Below are 16,336 nucleotides of genomic sequence, written 5' to 3'. Positions count from 1 at the left end.
TATCCCTCGATCAAAGTTAGATCCGTTGTGTTTTGCACTCCTCCCACGTAAGAGCGTAGGCGCTTGCTTACATAAAAATGGAGCAAGTGGACGGCACTGTAGCATGTCATTCACCCAAACTAGACCGCCTAACACGCGGGGAAGCCCCGCACTCGTCATTTTGTTTTGGATTTCTACCGATAGATCGCACAAAAAATTTACACTTTGCAAGTTCGAAAGGAAAATGCGGCACACTTAAAGCACGCCTGTCGCATTCGCATTGCACCCTCGGCAGTCCGGCTCGCATGCTGCTCGCCAGAGGGGACACGCGTTGTCTTGCATTTTCACTGACATGTGGGACTGTGATTGAATAAATTGTAGATAGCAGAAATCTAATCGCTCGGCGGGCGTCGATTGAGAAGAGAGAGACGGGGGAGGGAGAAGAGATTGCCCGCCCGCCCCGCACGAACTCCAAGAAATATGGTGATAATATGAGGTGGGCCATACGGGAATCCGGACCACTTCCAAGCCTGCTTCTGACCGCCCTGGCCCATCGGAAAACCCCTCCCCCCTCCCGCGTGCGCTACCTCCTTAGACTCCAGCTACCAGCATTCATAGCAATTAGTACTAGTACAATACTGGGTTATAAGCCCGCTTACGTGGAGGAGAGAGAGGCATTGACAAAGTCAAGGAGTGGGCTCTGCGAGAGCTCGTCTCTACACATGCTCCTAGGTATAAAAAAACTAATTCGAAAAAATAGGTATAAAAGAACAATTGTGTCTTAAAAACAAAGGTAAAAACATTTGAGAGGAAACAGATAGAGAGAAAGCGAGAAACAGTTGTAACCTTATAGCCAACCTTATAGTCAACACTATCGTACATGAGGAAGGAGGGAGTTGGGCACATGCCAAGTTGGGCTGCCGTGTTTCACACTCCTCCGTCGTAACAGTGGATACAATAGTTTTCGTCAAAAATAAACAATGAATACTCGTTGATTGTTCTCGATATTGGAAAGAATACTTTCATTCGCTGACATGTGGAACGTCAACCATCCTGATCCACCTGCCATGCACAAAATTATCCTGATCAACCCCGGTCGTAGCACAGGCCCAACCTTTCCCACTTTAAGTTGGTCAGACGAAGGAACCATCATAAATTCGTTGAATTCCGCTTCTTCAAGAAAACTTACAGTACCCGCAACACTGCTACCACACGCGAAGACTAGACATCACTGTAGCACGTCATATCAGTGAAACCCACTAGGCCAAACTAGCCCTCCTAGGACTTGTACTCCCTACATTTCAAAATAGATGACTCAACTTTGTACTAACTTTATACTAAAATTAGTACAAAGTTGAGTCATCTATTTTGGAACGGAGGGAGTACGTCTCTATACTGCTATGATTTTGTGTTCTCAAAAAATATCCTTTGTCATTCTAACGATTAGGAGTAGAAAGAGGGTCTTTCTCTCTCTCTCTAGATCTCTCTCCATCCCACAACCCCTCTAGCACACGTACACACTCTTTGTAGCCATTCTGAAAGTACGATGTCACTACACTTCACGCTTCCAACAAAAAATTACACATTCACGCATGTGACAAGTATGTGCCAATTTTGCTGGCTATTAATGTGAGGCCTCCTTTGGTTCAGAGGAATCTTGTAGGAATTTCATAGGATAGGATTTCTAGGAAAAATTTCTATAGAGCCCTTTAGTTTATAGGAATGGCATCATATTCCTACAGAGGAATTCTTCCTATCCTCCACATTTCATAGGAAAATAAACATTAGCCTAGACTCAATGAAAAAAAATCCTATGATGTGAATCAAAGGGCATCTCCTTTCCTAATACTACTCATAGGATTTAAGATACATGTCATCTCACTTCCTATGACTTTCCTATTGCTATGATTTTCCTACCCTATAAACCAAATGAGGCCTGAATGTATCTGTGAACTAACTCTTTGGGTTTGATGTGAATTAATGTATAATTGTGGACTATTGTATGATCGATCTCTAAGCCTACAATTTTAGGAGCTTGGCCTATTGGCCGATTGACGACGGATCAGACCTACAAGCGTACCACGAGCTCATCAGCCCCAATGTTTCTCTTTGGTGACTGTTTTGCAAGTACTATAGCTCGCACAGTAGCTAGCCTATTAACACCAAGAATCATCAAACAAGCCCGGCTGATATGATAAACAGTTCAAACTTAAATCTAAGCATGCCATATATTACATCAAAAGTTGGCGAGGATACATCTGTTTCCATAACTCAGAGAGGGTTCACATGATTCACTATCAAACAAAAGTAGCAAGTACCACCCACACAAGACAGTGCACTAGCCCTAAGATGGTTTGATAACACGCATTATTCTGGTAATTAAACACAATGAAAACTACCTTGAATGATTAGCGCGACCAATTATGTCTTGTCATCGATCTCTCGGGCAATGACCACAGCACGGACAGTGGCATGGGCATCAATCTCGGGGGCGATGCCACAGGACAGACCGCGACATCGGAATCGATCTCTAGGGCAATGTCCACAGGATGGACAGTGGCATCGGAATCGATCTCCGGGGTGATGTCCACAGGACGGACCGCGACATCGAAAGCAACTTTTGTGGCGTTGTCCACAGGACGGACCACGACATCGGAATCATCAAGGAGTTCCACCAGCACCTGCACAACCCTAACATATTAGAAAGCACATTGCAAATAATCAAAAACCACAACTATGGTAAGCCATTGTTTTTACCTTGTGCAGCTCACCAGGGGATCCCATCCCTCTGGGGTCCATCGCCTTGCCAGGGAAATACTACTTGTCGATGGCGACTATCTCCTCAAACTCAGCCTTGAGCCTCTGATAGGTGGCCATTAGAGTTTCTGGGGTAGGCACGGTGGGGCCCTTGCTATTCTTCCAGCTCTCCTTGAGGAGTTCGTCCGCCAACGTCGTCAACTCTTTGGCGAGTGCTTGTTTCTTGGAGTTCTTCGTCTCCATGGGTTGGCCCGCCAACATGGACAACTCATTGGTTGGTGCTCACTTCGTGGAGATCTCTGTCTCGAGTGGGTTGTTCACCGACAACTCTTTTCCTAGTGCTCCAGGATCCATCAATAAACTGATAAACAAAAAGCAACCGAAAGTAAACCACAATCGCAATGAAAACAAGAAAGAATTGGCTGTGAGAATCGGTCAGTGCTTCACAAAAAGAAGATTCTTGGAATGAAAATATAGTAGCATCACTGATTTGCCCACCTTTCCTTCGTCAGTACAGAAGAAAAATGGCAGAAGTGAGTGGCCTGGAGTGAGGTTTTCTTCAAGGGGAGAAAGGGCTTCAACGAGTGTTCCAGTGAAATGATGGTTGCTTCGTCTAGTCCAACTTCGAGGCCACTTTACCACTACTGGTAAAGGTGTGGGTTTTGTGATATGATGGGTCATGACGGCCACACCGGGGTGATCGGTGAGTCTCGACTGTAGCACCTCGCTGTGATTTGGTCGATTGCACGCGGGCCCAGATGCTTTGATGTCCTGCATGTAGATAGAGCGGCTAGTCATATACAGTAGTAGTTTGGACGACATACGACGAGCTCCGTCCTGGTTTATTGGTCCCTATGATAATTTTTGCCAAATTTTGACTATAAATTTAACTAACCAAATGTTCATGCATGTCACAAAAAAATACATCATTGAAAACTATGTTCAAATACGAATCAAAGGATATAATTTTTGTTAACATGCACTAACATTTTGTCAGTTAAATCTTTGGTCAAAATTTAGCACAAATTATAAAGGGGCCCAATAAAGATTGTACTCTCACATTTTGTTTTGAGGATACTCCCACATGGAAAATATAAATAATAATGCATGTTGGGGCAGCCCACGTTTTCGATAATTTTAGCCGTGGGCTTGTTCACAAATTTTACGAGGCGGTGGTTGTTCACTTAATGGAGGGTCTAGTACCAGACTTGAACGATATGAAGTGTGACCTGACATACCGTAACACCACTTGGAATAAGCGGGTAGCTATCTCAAAAAACAATCAACAACTCAACAAAAATGGCGACCTGTCATGCATACACAATTTTAAACAATTGTTTTGATGGAGTGAAAAAAGAAAACTATCCCACTATACGTATATATATAGGCCGGAGCATCCGCGCTTGCTTGCTAGGGTTGCTCTAATCACACACTCTCATACTCTCCAGATCTAAATATGATAACTGTGGTAACATTGTCTTTCTATCCTCACCACTGGTTACAGATCTGGACGTATCCCCCTCCGCAGGTGAAGGGGGGGAGGGGCAGCGTTTAGGCCATCATCGACAGCGAGGGAGGAGACCCACTGCCATCCGCACCGTTATCTCTGGCCGAGCACCGGTGGGGGAGGTCCTACGATCCCTTTCTCACTACCCTAGTGTGGGCGGATCCAGCCTTACACCCCCCACCTATCCGCATCCCAATGACCTTCAGGTATATCGTCCTTCGAAACCGGCCTAGCTCTACTTCATTGCTGCATGTGCATCATTTTCTACCTCTCAGCCCCTCTCGATTGGATGGTCCAATGTCACCTATTTTTTCTATTATTAGAGGTAAAGCTACTTCATGGAGTCCAATCTTGTACTTGGTTCAAACAAGAAATAAAGGGGGGAAATTTAGTATGTACATCAGACTTGGTACAAACAGGAAGGAAAGGGGGTGAAAGTAGTACAGACTGGTCATCCAACCGGTCTCTTGGTCAAAAAGGGAAATATAGGGGAAACGTTGTACACTGTGGTATCGCGAAGACTAGATTTTCTATCCACACATAGGAGTAGGTGGCTAGAGTGAACAAAAATGGGACCAACCCAGATATGTTTCTTGGATGTTTGTTTCTCGGGGCAACAAACTCTGAGTCACCACTTTATGCCCCGGTTTAGGTACATGGTGCTGGACTGCTGGTGCACCCACTGTCCCATGCCCTTATAGAAAATATTTAGATGTTCTTAATCTAATGCCCCTCGTAAAATGAAGCCATGCCACTGTTATAAGCCATGACAAGTTTGGCCAATTGTTTTTGCTAGTAATTGTTTGAGACTCTGACTGTTTCCTCTATAGCCTTTTGTGCAAACAGGGATATCCATTCACCTCGTTGCTATTGCGACCTTTTGGTGCACTGCACAAAACACTTCTTAAAAGAAGTGACTTTTGTGATGTTTAACTGGAATTTCAAAATGGAACCATTGGTTCATTTCGGTGGAACTACACAAAGGGAGATATGTGTTCCAATCTTCATCATCCATATTGGCACCATAACCTTCCTTTAGGTAAGAATGATATTTAATACATGTGTTCATCTCTATTTTCTAACTGCCATGAGAAAATAATGGTATTGTTTACTAGTACACTTGTACTCCCTCACTGACAATACAAATTCTGGAATAGAAGGCAAATCATGTACTTGTTTTCACCAACTGGTGAGGAGAAAGAGAAACATAGCATGAAGAGGAAGACAAAGAAGAAGAAGAAGGAGCAAATGAAGAAGATCACACGATGGTACCGTCCTATGTTATCCTGACATCTTGCTAGTGGTATTGTATTACTATGTTGCTACTAGTTTTATTTTACTTGGAAGACTAGCAAGATGCCCGTGCGTTGCATGTAACATCAAGATGCATTTGTATGAGTAGTCTATCTTGTGAGAGAAAATGATGAACCAGCGAAGGCCATATTCGCAAATGTGGCGCGGGGTGTGGTATCTTTTTGCAAAATTGCCATAGTTTCCTTCCTATCCGTCAGATATAAATCGGACGACCTATATTGCAGGATGGTAGGCACACCATCATCACCAACTTTGTTTTTATAAGAGTAGAGTAGACATAGATAGGGAAATGCAGCAGGGTAGTACTTGGCTTGACGACACATCATACTAATTAACTAGATTTTGGATGCATGTGTGACCCAGCTCTACACGATCAATAGTGCCAAGGTGGTCTTGCTGAAGCCGAGGCCTCGATCGAGGCCATTCAAGCGCTTCAACAATGTCTCCCTTACATCTGAGATGATCCTCCATCGAGCCCTTCCACTTCTGATGTCTCTCCCGCAAGGTCACTTAATTAATAAGGAGTACTTAGGTAGCACTATTTTATTGCTGCCTAATTTTCTGGAGTTAAACAAATCTTTACTAGCACCCTATGCTGAATCATGTACGTGTGTATGTGTGTCTATGGAGGTGAATCATGTGGTGGAGCAGGGAGGGAATCTTGGAGTGTCATGACATAATAATGCTATTGTTTTGCATGTCAATTTATTGCCATTGGTTCAATGAGGCAATGTTTTGCGTATTGTTGATACGTCCATTTTGCATCATGTTTTCCTACCGTTATTTATGATGTTTTTATGCATAATAATGCTTTTTGGAGTAATACTAATGCCTTTTCTCTCAGAATATGCAAGGTACACACAAAGAGGGAGAATTCCGGCAGTTGGAAATCTGGACCTGGAAAAGCTACGTCAGGCCACCTATTCTGCACAACTCTAAATGAGCTAAAACTTTATGGAGATTTTTTATGGAATATATGAGGAATATTGGAGCCAATAAGTACCATAGGGGGCCCACCAAGTGGGCACAACCCACCTGGGCATGCTAGGGAGCCCAGGCGCGCCCTGGTGGGTTGTGCTCCCCTCGGCCCACCTCCGGTGCCCATCTTCTAGTATATAAGTCATTTTGACCTAGAAAAAAATAAGAGGAGGACTTACGAGATGGATCGCCGCCGTCTCGAGGCGGAACTTGGGCAAGCGCACTTTTACCCTCCGGTGGAGCATTTCCACCGGGGAACTTTCCTCCTAGAGGGGGAAATAATCATCATCATCATCACCAACAACTCTCCCATCTTGGGGAGGGCAATCTCCATAAACATCTTCAACAAAACCATCTCCTCTCAAACCCTAGTTCATCTCTTGTGTTTAATCTTTGTACCAGAACTATAGATTGGTGCTTGTGGGTGACTAGTAGTGTTGATTACATCTTGTAGTTGATTACTATATGGTTTATTTGGTGGAAGATTATATGTTCAGATCCAATATGCTATTTAATACCCCTCTGATCTTGAGCATGATTATCATTTGTGACTAGTTACTTTTGTTCTTGAGGTCACGAGAGAAATCATGTTGCAAGTAATCATGTGAACTGATATGTGTTCGATTTTTTCATAGTATGTATGTTGTGATCCCCTTAGTGGTGTCATGTGAACATATACTAGATGATACTTCACCATATTTGGGCCTAAGGGAATGCATTGTGGAGTAGTTATTTGATGATGGGTTGCGAGAGTGACAGAAGCTTAAACCCTAGTTTATGCGCTATTCCGCAAGGGACCGATTGGATCCAAAAGTTTAATGCTATGGTTAGAATTTATTCTTAATACTTTTCTCGTAGTTGCGGATGCTTATGAGGGTGTTAATCATAAGTAGGAGGTTTGTTCAAGTAAGAACAACACCTAAGCACCGGTCCACCCACATATCAAATTATCAAAGTAGCGAACACGAATCAAATCAACATGATGAAAGTGACTAGGTGAAATTCCCGTGTACCCTCAAGAATGCTTTGCTTATTATAAGAAACCGTTTTGGCTTATCCTTTGCCTCAAAAGGATTGGGCTATCTTGCTGCACTTTTTTACTACTATCATTACTTGGTCGTTACAAATTATCTTGCTATCAAACTACTCTGTTACTTACAATTTCAGCACTTGCACACATTACCTTACTGAAAACCACTTGTCATTTCCTTCTGCTCCTTGTTGGGTTTGACACTCTTACTTATCGAAAATAGCTACAATTGGTCCCATATACTTGTGGTTCATCAAGGCTATTTTCTGGCGCTGTTGTCGGGGAGTGAGCGTCTTTGGTAAGTGGAATTTGGTAAGGAAACATTTATATAGTGCGCTGAAATTTACCGTCACTTGTTACTATGGAAAACAATCCTTTGAGGGGTTTGTTCGGGGTATATTCACCTCGACCGGAACCACAGTTAGCTAGCCCTCAACCTACCGCACCTACTGAAAATATTGAATATGAAATTCCTTCGGGTATGATAGAACAACTGCTAGTTAATCATTATGCAGGAGATGGAACCGAACATCCTGATATGCACTTAATATATGTGGAACAAAATTTTGGATTGTTTAAGCTTGCAGGTTTACCCGGAGATGAAGTTAAGAAGAATATTTTCCCTTTACCTTTGAAGGGAAAATCATTGGCATGGTACAGGCTATGCGAAGATATTGGATCTTTGAATTGGAATTGATTGAAATTGGAGTTCCACCAAAAAAATTATCCCATGCATCTAGTTCATCGTGATCAGAATTACATATATAATTTTTGGTCTCGTGAAGGAGAAAGTATCGCTCTAGCTTGGGGGAGGCTTAAGTATGTTATATTCATGCCCCAATCATGAGTTGTCAAGAGAAATTATTATCCAAAAAAATTATGCTCTGCTTTCTCATAATGACCGATCCATGCTTGATACTTCTTGTGCTGATTCTTTTATAAAGAAGACTATTGAATTCCGGTGGGATCTTTTAGAAAGAATTACACGCAACTCTGAAGATTGGGAACTCGACGAAGGTAAAGAGTCAGGTATTAAGCTTAAGTATGATTGTGTTAAACCTTTTATGAATATCGATGCTTTTCAAAAGTTTAACACTAAATATGGACTTGACTCTGAGATAGTAGCCTCCTTTTGTGAATCATTTGCTACTCATGTTGATCTCCCTAAAGAGAAGTGGTTCAAATATCACCCACCTATTAAAGAAGAAATTAAAGAACCGGTACTAGCTAAAGAGGAAACTATTATTTATAATGTTGATCCAGTTGTTCCTACTGCTTATATTGAGAAACCACCTATCCCTATTAGGATAAAGGCACACGCTAAACTTTCAACTGTGGTCAAAAAAAGTTATATTAGAACACCTAAACCTGATGAACAAATTAAAGTAGAGCCTAGTGTTGCTATGGTTAAGGATCTCTTGGAAGAAAATATAGATGGGCATGTTATTTACTTCTGTAATGAAGCTACTAGAATTGTCAAACCCGGTAGAATGGATGATAAACTCGTTGTTGTCATGCCCGTTGTCTCAGTTAAAATAGGAGATCACTATTATCATGGTTTATGTAATATAGGTGCACTACAGAAAAAAGGCACATCCGTGACATTTTGGGTCGAACGAAATTTTTTCTGTCATGCTTATGACACTTCTATGACGATAATTGTGACAAAACCCGGTATCATCATAGATGTGGTGGGCTCCTACTTCTATGACAAAAAAATCATGACATAAAATGGGCTTTTGGTCCTAGGCGGGTCGGAGATGCAGCTGCATGACATTGTTTGGGCGTCCATGACGGAAAAAACCGTGGTAAAGCAAGGGAAAGGAAAATATCGGGGAGTTCCCGATTGCGGTGGGTGGTCGACGACCGAGCGATGCATGTTTCTATCGTACACGTACATGCATGGGTGTGAGGCGTTGGGATCTAACTGAACCAGAGCAAGGTGTTCGCCTACTGCAGGCTACACGTTACTGAACCTGAGTGATCGATTGATCTGGCTGTTAACTGAACCGATCGAGCGATTCCTTCGCTACTGCATCTAACTGAAGCCGATCAAACCTGCTGCCTCTTGATGAACACTGAGCGTTGTTGGGGGGGTTGGATGAAGACTTCCTGGCGGGGGGTTGGATGAACAGGACCCTGTGGTAGTAGAGGCCGATGTCGTTGGATGAACAGGAACCAGATCGAGCTGCTTGGGGGTGGATGAACAAGACCCTGTGGAGGGCTGGATGAACAGGACCCCCGGAGGGCTGGTTGAACAGTAGCCAGTGGAGGGTTCTATGAACAGGACCCTGTGGAGGGGTGGTTGAACAGGACCATGTGGAGAGGGCCAGTTGAACAATGGCTGGTGCAGGAGCGGTGGAGGCTGGATGAACAGGAGCCCGTGGATGAACAGTCGCAGGTGGAGGCTGGAGGAGGTCGATGGTGGATGAATAGTAGCCTGTGGAGGCTGGAGGAGGTTGATGGTGGAGATGAAAAGTAGCCCGTAGAGTCCCGTTTTGCCGTACACCACACCCCTCCCGATGAACAGGACCCCCATTTCGACCGTAACACTCCAACACAAGTCTGTTTCCTCCGTTTTGCGGTACGCCACACCCCTCCCGATCAACAGGACCCTGTTTCGACCGTAGGCACTCGAACACAAGTCCGTTTCCTCCGTTTTGCGGTATGCCAGACCCCTCCCGATGAACAGGATCCCATTTCGACCGTAGGCGGTTGAACACGAGGCCGTTTCCTCCGTTCTGCGGCACGCCATGCCTTTTTTTGGCCGGCTGTTCCGTCCAAGCCGGTTGCCTCCTAATGAACATGACAATGCAGTATCTCCGTTTTGACCCAGCCAGTTGGATGTTGATGAACAAGATGTCGTCGCTGCCTCTCCATGTGCACGAGCCATGGCCGTATGTATGCGTGAGTAGGCATTCGAGACCCTGCCCGTATGTATGTACGTGGCCGTATTTACTTTCTTGCACCTTGGTTGTACGTACGTGTACATGCTACGTGTGCGGCTCTACTACGAGACGTGCACTTCCTTATTCGGCCATGGTTCATCACTGCAGCATGCAGACAGACCGATCGACCAGTATGTACGCACACATTCGCGACTAGAATGACAACGCTACGTATGCTTCGACCAGGTGGGTCTCGACTGTCAGACACTTCCTTGCGTGCGAAGATGTAGCATGTGGGTCCCAACAGTCAGGGGGGAAAAGTTTTTTTTCATGAAATATGATGGTCCGTCTGGTGGGTCCCTACTGTCAGGTGGAGGAATCATTATTTTGCGCATAATAAGGAGGCACTTGCTTGCTACGGCCGTGGACCCAGTTGTTAGCCTCTCCAGGTACAGTACTCTTCCGATGGAAGTCGTTCCTTGACCACATTGACCATGCCGCGCCGAGAGTACTAAGGTGATGGACAACAGTGAGGCCTAGGAAAGGGACGGCATGGAGCTGGGGAAGACACGACAGTGGATGCCCACGCGGAGTGGAGTATGAGGGTTCACTGGTTCGGCTGTGGTGTGAGGTTTCCATCGCCGCAGAATAACAGGCGGTGTGGTGAGTAGAGGGATGGCCTGGCCCGCGGTGGGAGTAGTAGGGGGTGGTGAGGTCTCCGCGGCAGCACAGCCGTCCATGGGAGGCAGGAGCAGGCGGCATGACCGGCGCTGGTTTGGGCGGCTAGAGCAAGAAGACCAGAGGTTAAAGAAGCACTACGGCCATTGGATGGACATCGTACGGTCACTGGAGCTAGAATCATTCATATTGACTAAGTTGACAAAGCCCTCCGTCCGCATCAACATAGTAGGCCCACAAGTCAGCCTCTGAACCGGTGCACCCCAGATGTCAGTGGGAGGAATCATTTTTTTCATGTAATACGGAGGCAGTTGATTGCGTGTGGCCAGGCCGACGGAGGGAGTAGGGGGGACCGGTGAAGCCTGCGCAACATCACAGCAGGCCAAAAGAGGAGGGACCAGGCAGTCCCGCTGGCGCTAGTTTAGGCGGCTAGAGAAGGAAGATCAGAGATTGAAGAAGCACATCGGTCGTTGGATGGACATCCAACAGTCACTACTGCTAGAATCATGTGTTGACTGACAAAGCCTTGAGTAAACAAGTCAGCCTCGAAATCTGTGGCGTGTACAACCCATTTGCTATTAGTTTTATAATTTTTACTCATTTGCTAATTAATATGGAATTTATTGCAGCCCATTTTCCATTTTTATAATTGCTGCCCATTTTCTGGTCAGTGCCAGTGTGAAAAAATTGAACTAAAAATGTGCAAAATTTTAAAAAATCACATATTTTTGTCGGGGAACAAAATATTCTTATTCCAAAAATTAGTAGTCATACTAAAACGAATTTAAAAATAAATTAGTACTATGTCATGTTAAAATCCAATGAAATATAAAATATCAGTGAAGAACAAAAACAAAAAAGAAACTAATAGCCCGTTTGCTATATATTTTTTGAAATTTGCAACCGCTTTGATATTACTTTTAGGATATACTGACCATACTTTTTTGCCAGGCCAGAATGCATCCCTCCTCGTCTTGAAAGATTTGAAGCCCAGTAAGTCGGAGAAAACAAATAGGCCTAGCTTGGGTATTCTTCAAAAAGAAATAGTGGGCTACCTATTTTCCCAAAGAAAAAACTGCTCGGCTAGTGATGTTGTTAGGTGGGCCAGAGAGACCGCATAAGCCAGTTGATAGCCTGCCCCTCCGAACAAATCCTCGAAAAACATTGTGAAATTCTATCGTTAATTGACTATACATTGACAATGATGTGGGTCCCAGATATCAGCAGGGTGGATTAGAGTAAAAAAATGAGGGGTGCATCTGAATAGTAAAAGAGGTGCTTGCTTGTGTTCGGGAGTGGACCTGGTGGGTCCGTACTGTCATACTCACAAATACAGTCCTCTCCTGATTCACTATCTTGACAGGGCCGGATGGCGACGCCGCGGCGAGCGCACCAAGGCGGAGGATAAAGTGTTGTCGCTAATGTGTTGGGCTGGGTTGGACATTCTTATCAAAAATTTAAAATGGACAGGAACTATTTACGATGTTGACTACGATTTGCATGAGTCCACTGGTTGCAGGAAGAAAACGGTGGGAGAAATAAGACTGGTCGCTATCTTTGCCTAGGAATAATATCGACTGAACGTAACGACACTATCATAGGAAATAGTATCCTCCTGTTAAAATTTGACTTTACAGATCGTGAATTTAAAGAACTGGTGCATGAGCATTTAGCTTTATTTATTTATTTATTTATGTTTAGGGGACCATGAGCATCTACCTGGGCCGGATTCATGTGGGAGCCTCCCTTCCAATTAACTATGGGCTCCTTTATTGGGCCTTCATTAGTGGGCTGCATGTCATCGACAAGTGGAAAATGTGTTCCGTATCAAGGATAGTATGCGCTACGTACGGTACGGGGAACTAAAGGATCAGACCATGCAACGACTTCCAAAACATTGTGTTTGTCGTTCTAACAACACATTTATTCAACCAACAAACGAAATATACTACCGATTGTACATTGAAAATAGCTGCAACAGCAACCAGGGTTGGGGGTGCAACAGAAGTAGTAAGCAGGCCAGAAGAGTAAAGACGCAACTCTCTCTTCCAAACCAAACATCAACCATCATTACAAAAGGGCTACCAAAAAACAACAAGTGTATGCATCAAACTAAATAAAGATGCTACTACACCAAGTGTATGCATCTAACTAACTGGCTCAGTTAGACGTTACTGTTTACTAAGCTGTGCAGATTGGCTGGCGGCTTGAACCAGATGGGTGCCTCACGGGGGAAACTCCAGCCAGCAGGTCGAAGTCTGATACTTGCGATCCTCTCTCCTACTTTGGTCTGCACAACATGGCGGCAAATATTAGGGTGCAGAGACACATGGTACGCTGTGTACACACAGTTTTGCCTGATGAACAAAACTGCGCTGCCATCATGATCCTTTCCGTCGGTTATCTCCTGGTTAGTCGGATAATTCAGTCGAGAAACAGAGAGCATATACCAAGGCTACTTACCAGCCTCCAGTCAAAAATTCCTGAAGGCCCAAAGAAGTTGGGATCCTGCTCAAAGACCTCGCAGTGACTATGATTGTATTCCACGAAACAACACGCCCGATACGTGCGAACGATCACCAATCGTTCGTTGTCGTCTAATCGAGACAGGAACCACCTGCAAATGCCATGCCGCTTTTCTTTGAAAGGTTCTGGGATTAGGAAGGGTAGGGACACCAGGCGGCCTACAACATCATATCAAGTTGGAGTCAAATAAACAAGGGCTCTTACTATAGTCATTCTTAAGAACAACATGTTATAAGCATGAATATTTTTTCAGTAAATGTTGACAGTAATATAAGGAAGCCATCATGATATCATAGGAAAGTAACATACTGTTGTAACAGCCGTTTGTAGCAATGACTAGAGTAGACCAGCAATATGTCCAGCCATAGAAGGAGTCGACAGCGTAAATGAAGCCCTTGTGTTCAATGGCATTAGAGAACCATGGAGGATGTATGATCCTGCGATGGACGTGCAGATTTATCCACTTACCGCAGTGACCTGTCAGATAGGCGAGACCGCGGTTGAAGAACGCAATTAGCCCGAAGTCTTTATAATTCGCAGATCTTGTGGGCACTTTGCAGATTACAACCTTGAGCAAATAAAATTTGGTATCATATTGGCTACTGTAAGATTCTGAGTATTCTGGGCCGTGGTGCCAAAGCAATGTAGTGTTAATTGAAGGAAGGGGATCAATCGCCGAATGTAGACCTCCACGAGCATCCAGCTGCTGTGACCGTCGACAAGCACCATCCAAGATGTGTTCATCCCGACCCAGTACATACCATTAATGTAGTTGTGGGTGACAGGGATCAGATCACAGTCAAGGGGGTTAATGCTCGCCATCCTATGATCGTTACGCTGCGTCACACGCTGTTTCTGAAGATCATGCGACATTAGCAAGCAAGGAGCTGGCTTAAAAAGCTCCAGCCTGAGGGCTTTGAGTAAACGGTACAGCCCTGACAAGCACACGGCGAGCGACATGGTACTAAGATTATCCACACGCGAAACAATGAGCTTGATTACCTCTGTGGGGAGTGAATTCTAGCCACTCTTTTGACAGACGCTGCTTGGTTCTGCCACTGTTAGTGCTTGGGTTTCTGAAGAGGGGGGAGGCACCTTATCTGGGATGGAAGAAGATTGGACGATTATGTGCAAACCAAGACGGAGAAGTGAATATGTGCTGTGGGAAGTGGACAGGTGATGATGATTACATCACGCCGCTTGACTTACAAGACACATACTAGCCGCGTAGGGTCATATTGATGCCAACAACTTGCTTGAGTGATCACATAACTAGTACTACCTACAGTACCTACTACTATGCCCTAGTTTGCATATAGAGTAGTGGAGTAGGACTCTGCTCTACTACTAGCACCGGAGGAGTAGTATATTCTAATCTAGAATAGTTACAAACTTCAATTCCCGAGCGTGGAACGACTACGAACCGCCATCGGTGCTAACTCCAATCCCCAGCAAACGTTCACTAGGAGACATGGCAGTTTCAAACACCTGCGACGCAGTTACAGTACATGTGTAAGGGTGGCAGTTTTGTCAAATACTATGGCTTAAAAATAGGCCACCGTCGGATGGAAATCTGACGGTTACGTGGGATTTGCCAGGATTGAGCTCATGGCGAACAATCTCCAGATATCATTACTAAAAAAAAGGTTAAAACACCCAGGGCTATAACTTGCACCAGCTAATCACTAACAATGATACTAACATAGTTGTAAAATGGTCAAAGACCGTGTCTATGTGGTTTTTGGAATTTATATGCAAAAAACTAGCAAGATGCCCGTGCATTGCACGGAACATCAAGATGCATTTTTTTACAAAACACCTGTTGTGATTGACCCATGCAGGAGTAATCCCATGTGTAAAAACTAATGATATCTCGAGAATTTTATTGGAAAAATGGTATCTCGAGAATTTCATAAAAAAATGATATGTCGAGAAAGATGAGAGATAAGGTGAGGAGTGGGGTGTGGTGGTGACTGGTGGTTAGACTGGGCGGAGGCATGGGGATGGACGGCGCCGGCAGCAGCCACCATGCCAGATTGTTCCAGAGACTTCCTTTTTTAACTACTCGGCAATGAGGTTGTGGGAGATAAGGATGAATGAGGCAAGGCCTTATCTGTAAATGTGGAGAGATGTGTGGGTATCTTTTGTAAAATTGTCATAGTTTGCTTTCTATCCGTCAGATATAGATCAGATGGTCTATATTACAAGATGGCAGGTACACCATCATCACCAACTCGGTTTTTTATAAGAGTAGAGATAGAGATTAGGGAGGAGCACCATCTACTGCTTCGTGTGCTACTCCTGCGCTCCATTCGGCGGCCGCAACATCCCTTAGAACCACTCCCTAATGTACTCCATTCGGCGGGCGCTGTTGGAATTTGGGGAGCGCACTCGTGCGACTGCTGGTAGCGACGACTTCACCGACGACGACTTCTTCCCCGACGTCGTCAACCTCTTCCTCAACGACATGGGCGACAACCTCAACACCAACAGTGCTGCTCCCATTGCATCGTATGTGTTTCTATCCTTCATGTTCGAAATTGTGGTAGAATTCATGTTTCTAGTCTATGCCCTAGATTCGATTTGTTCTTCTACTATGCTAGTCCACATCATTAGTTTGATCTTTGTTATAGCCGTCATGATTTAATTTGTGCTTATTTGGATTAAATCTCATAGTAA

Source organism: Triticum aestivum, chromosome 4B, assembly GCF_018294505.1.
Source record: "Triticum aestivum cultivar Chinese Spring chromosome 4B, IWGSC CS RefSeq v2.1, whole genome shotgun sequence".
In the NCBI taxonomy this organism is placed as follows: domain Eukaryota; kingdom Viridiplantae; phylum Streptophyta; class Magnoliopsida; order Poales; family Poaceae; genus Triticum; species Triticum aestivum.
This window is presented reverse-complemented; position numbering follows the sequence as displayed.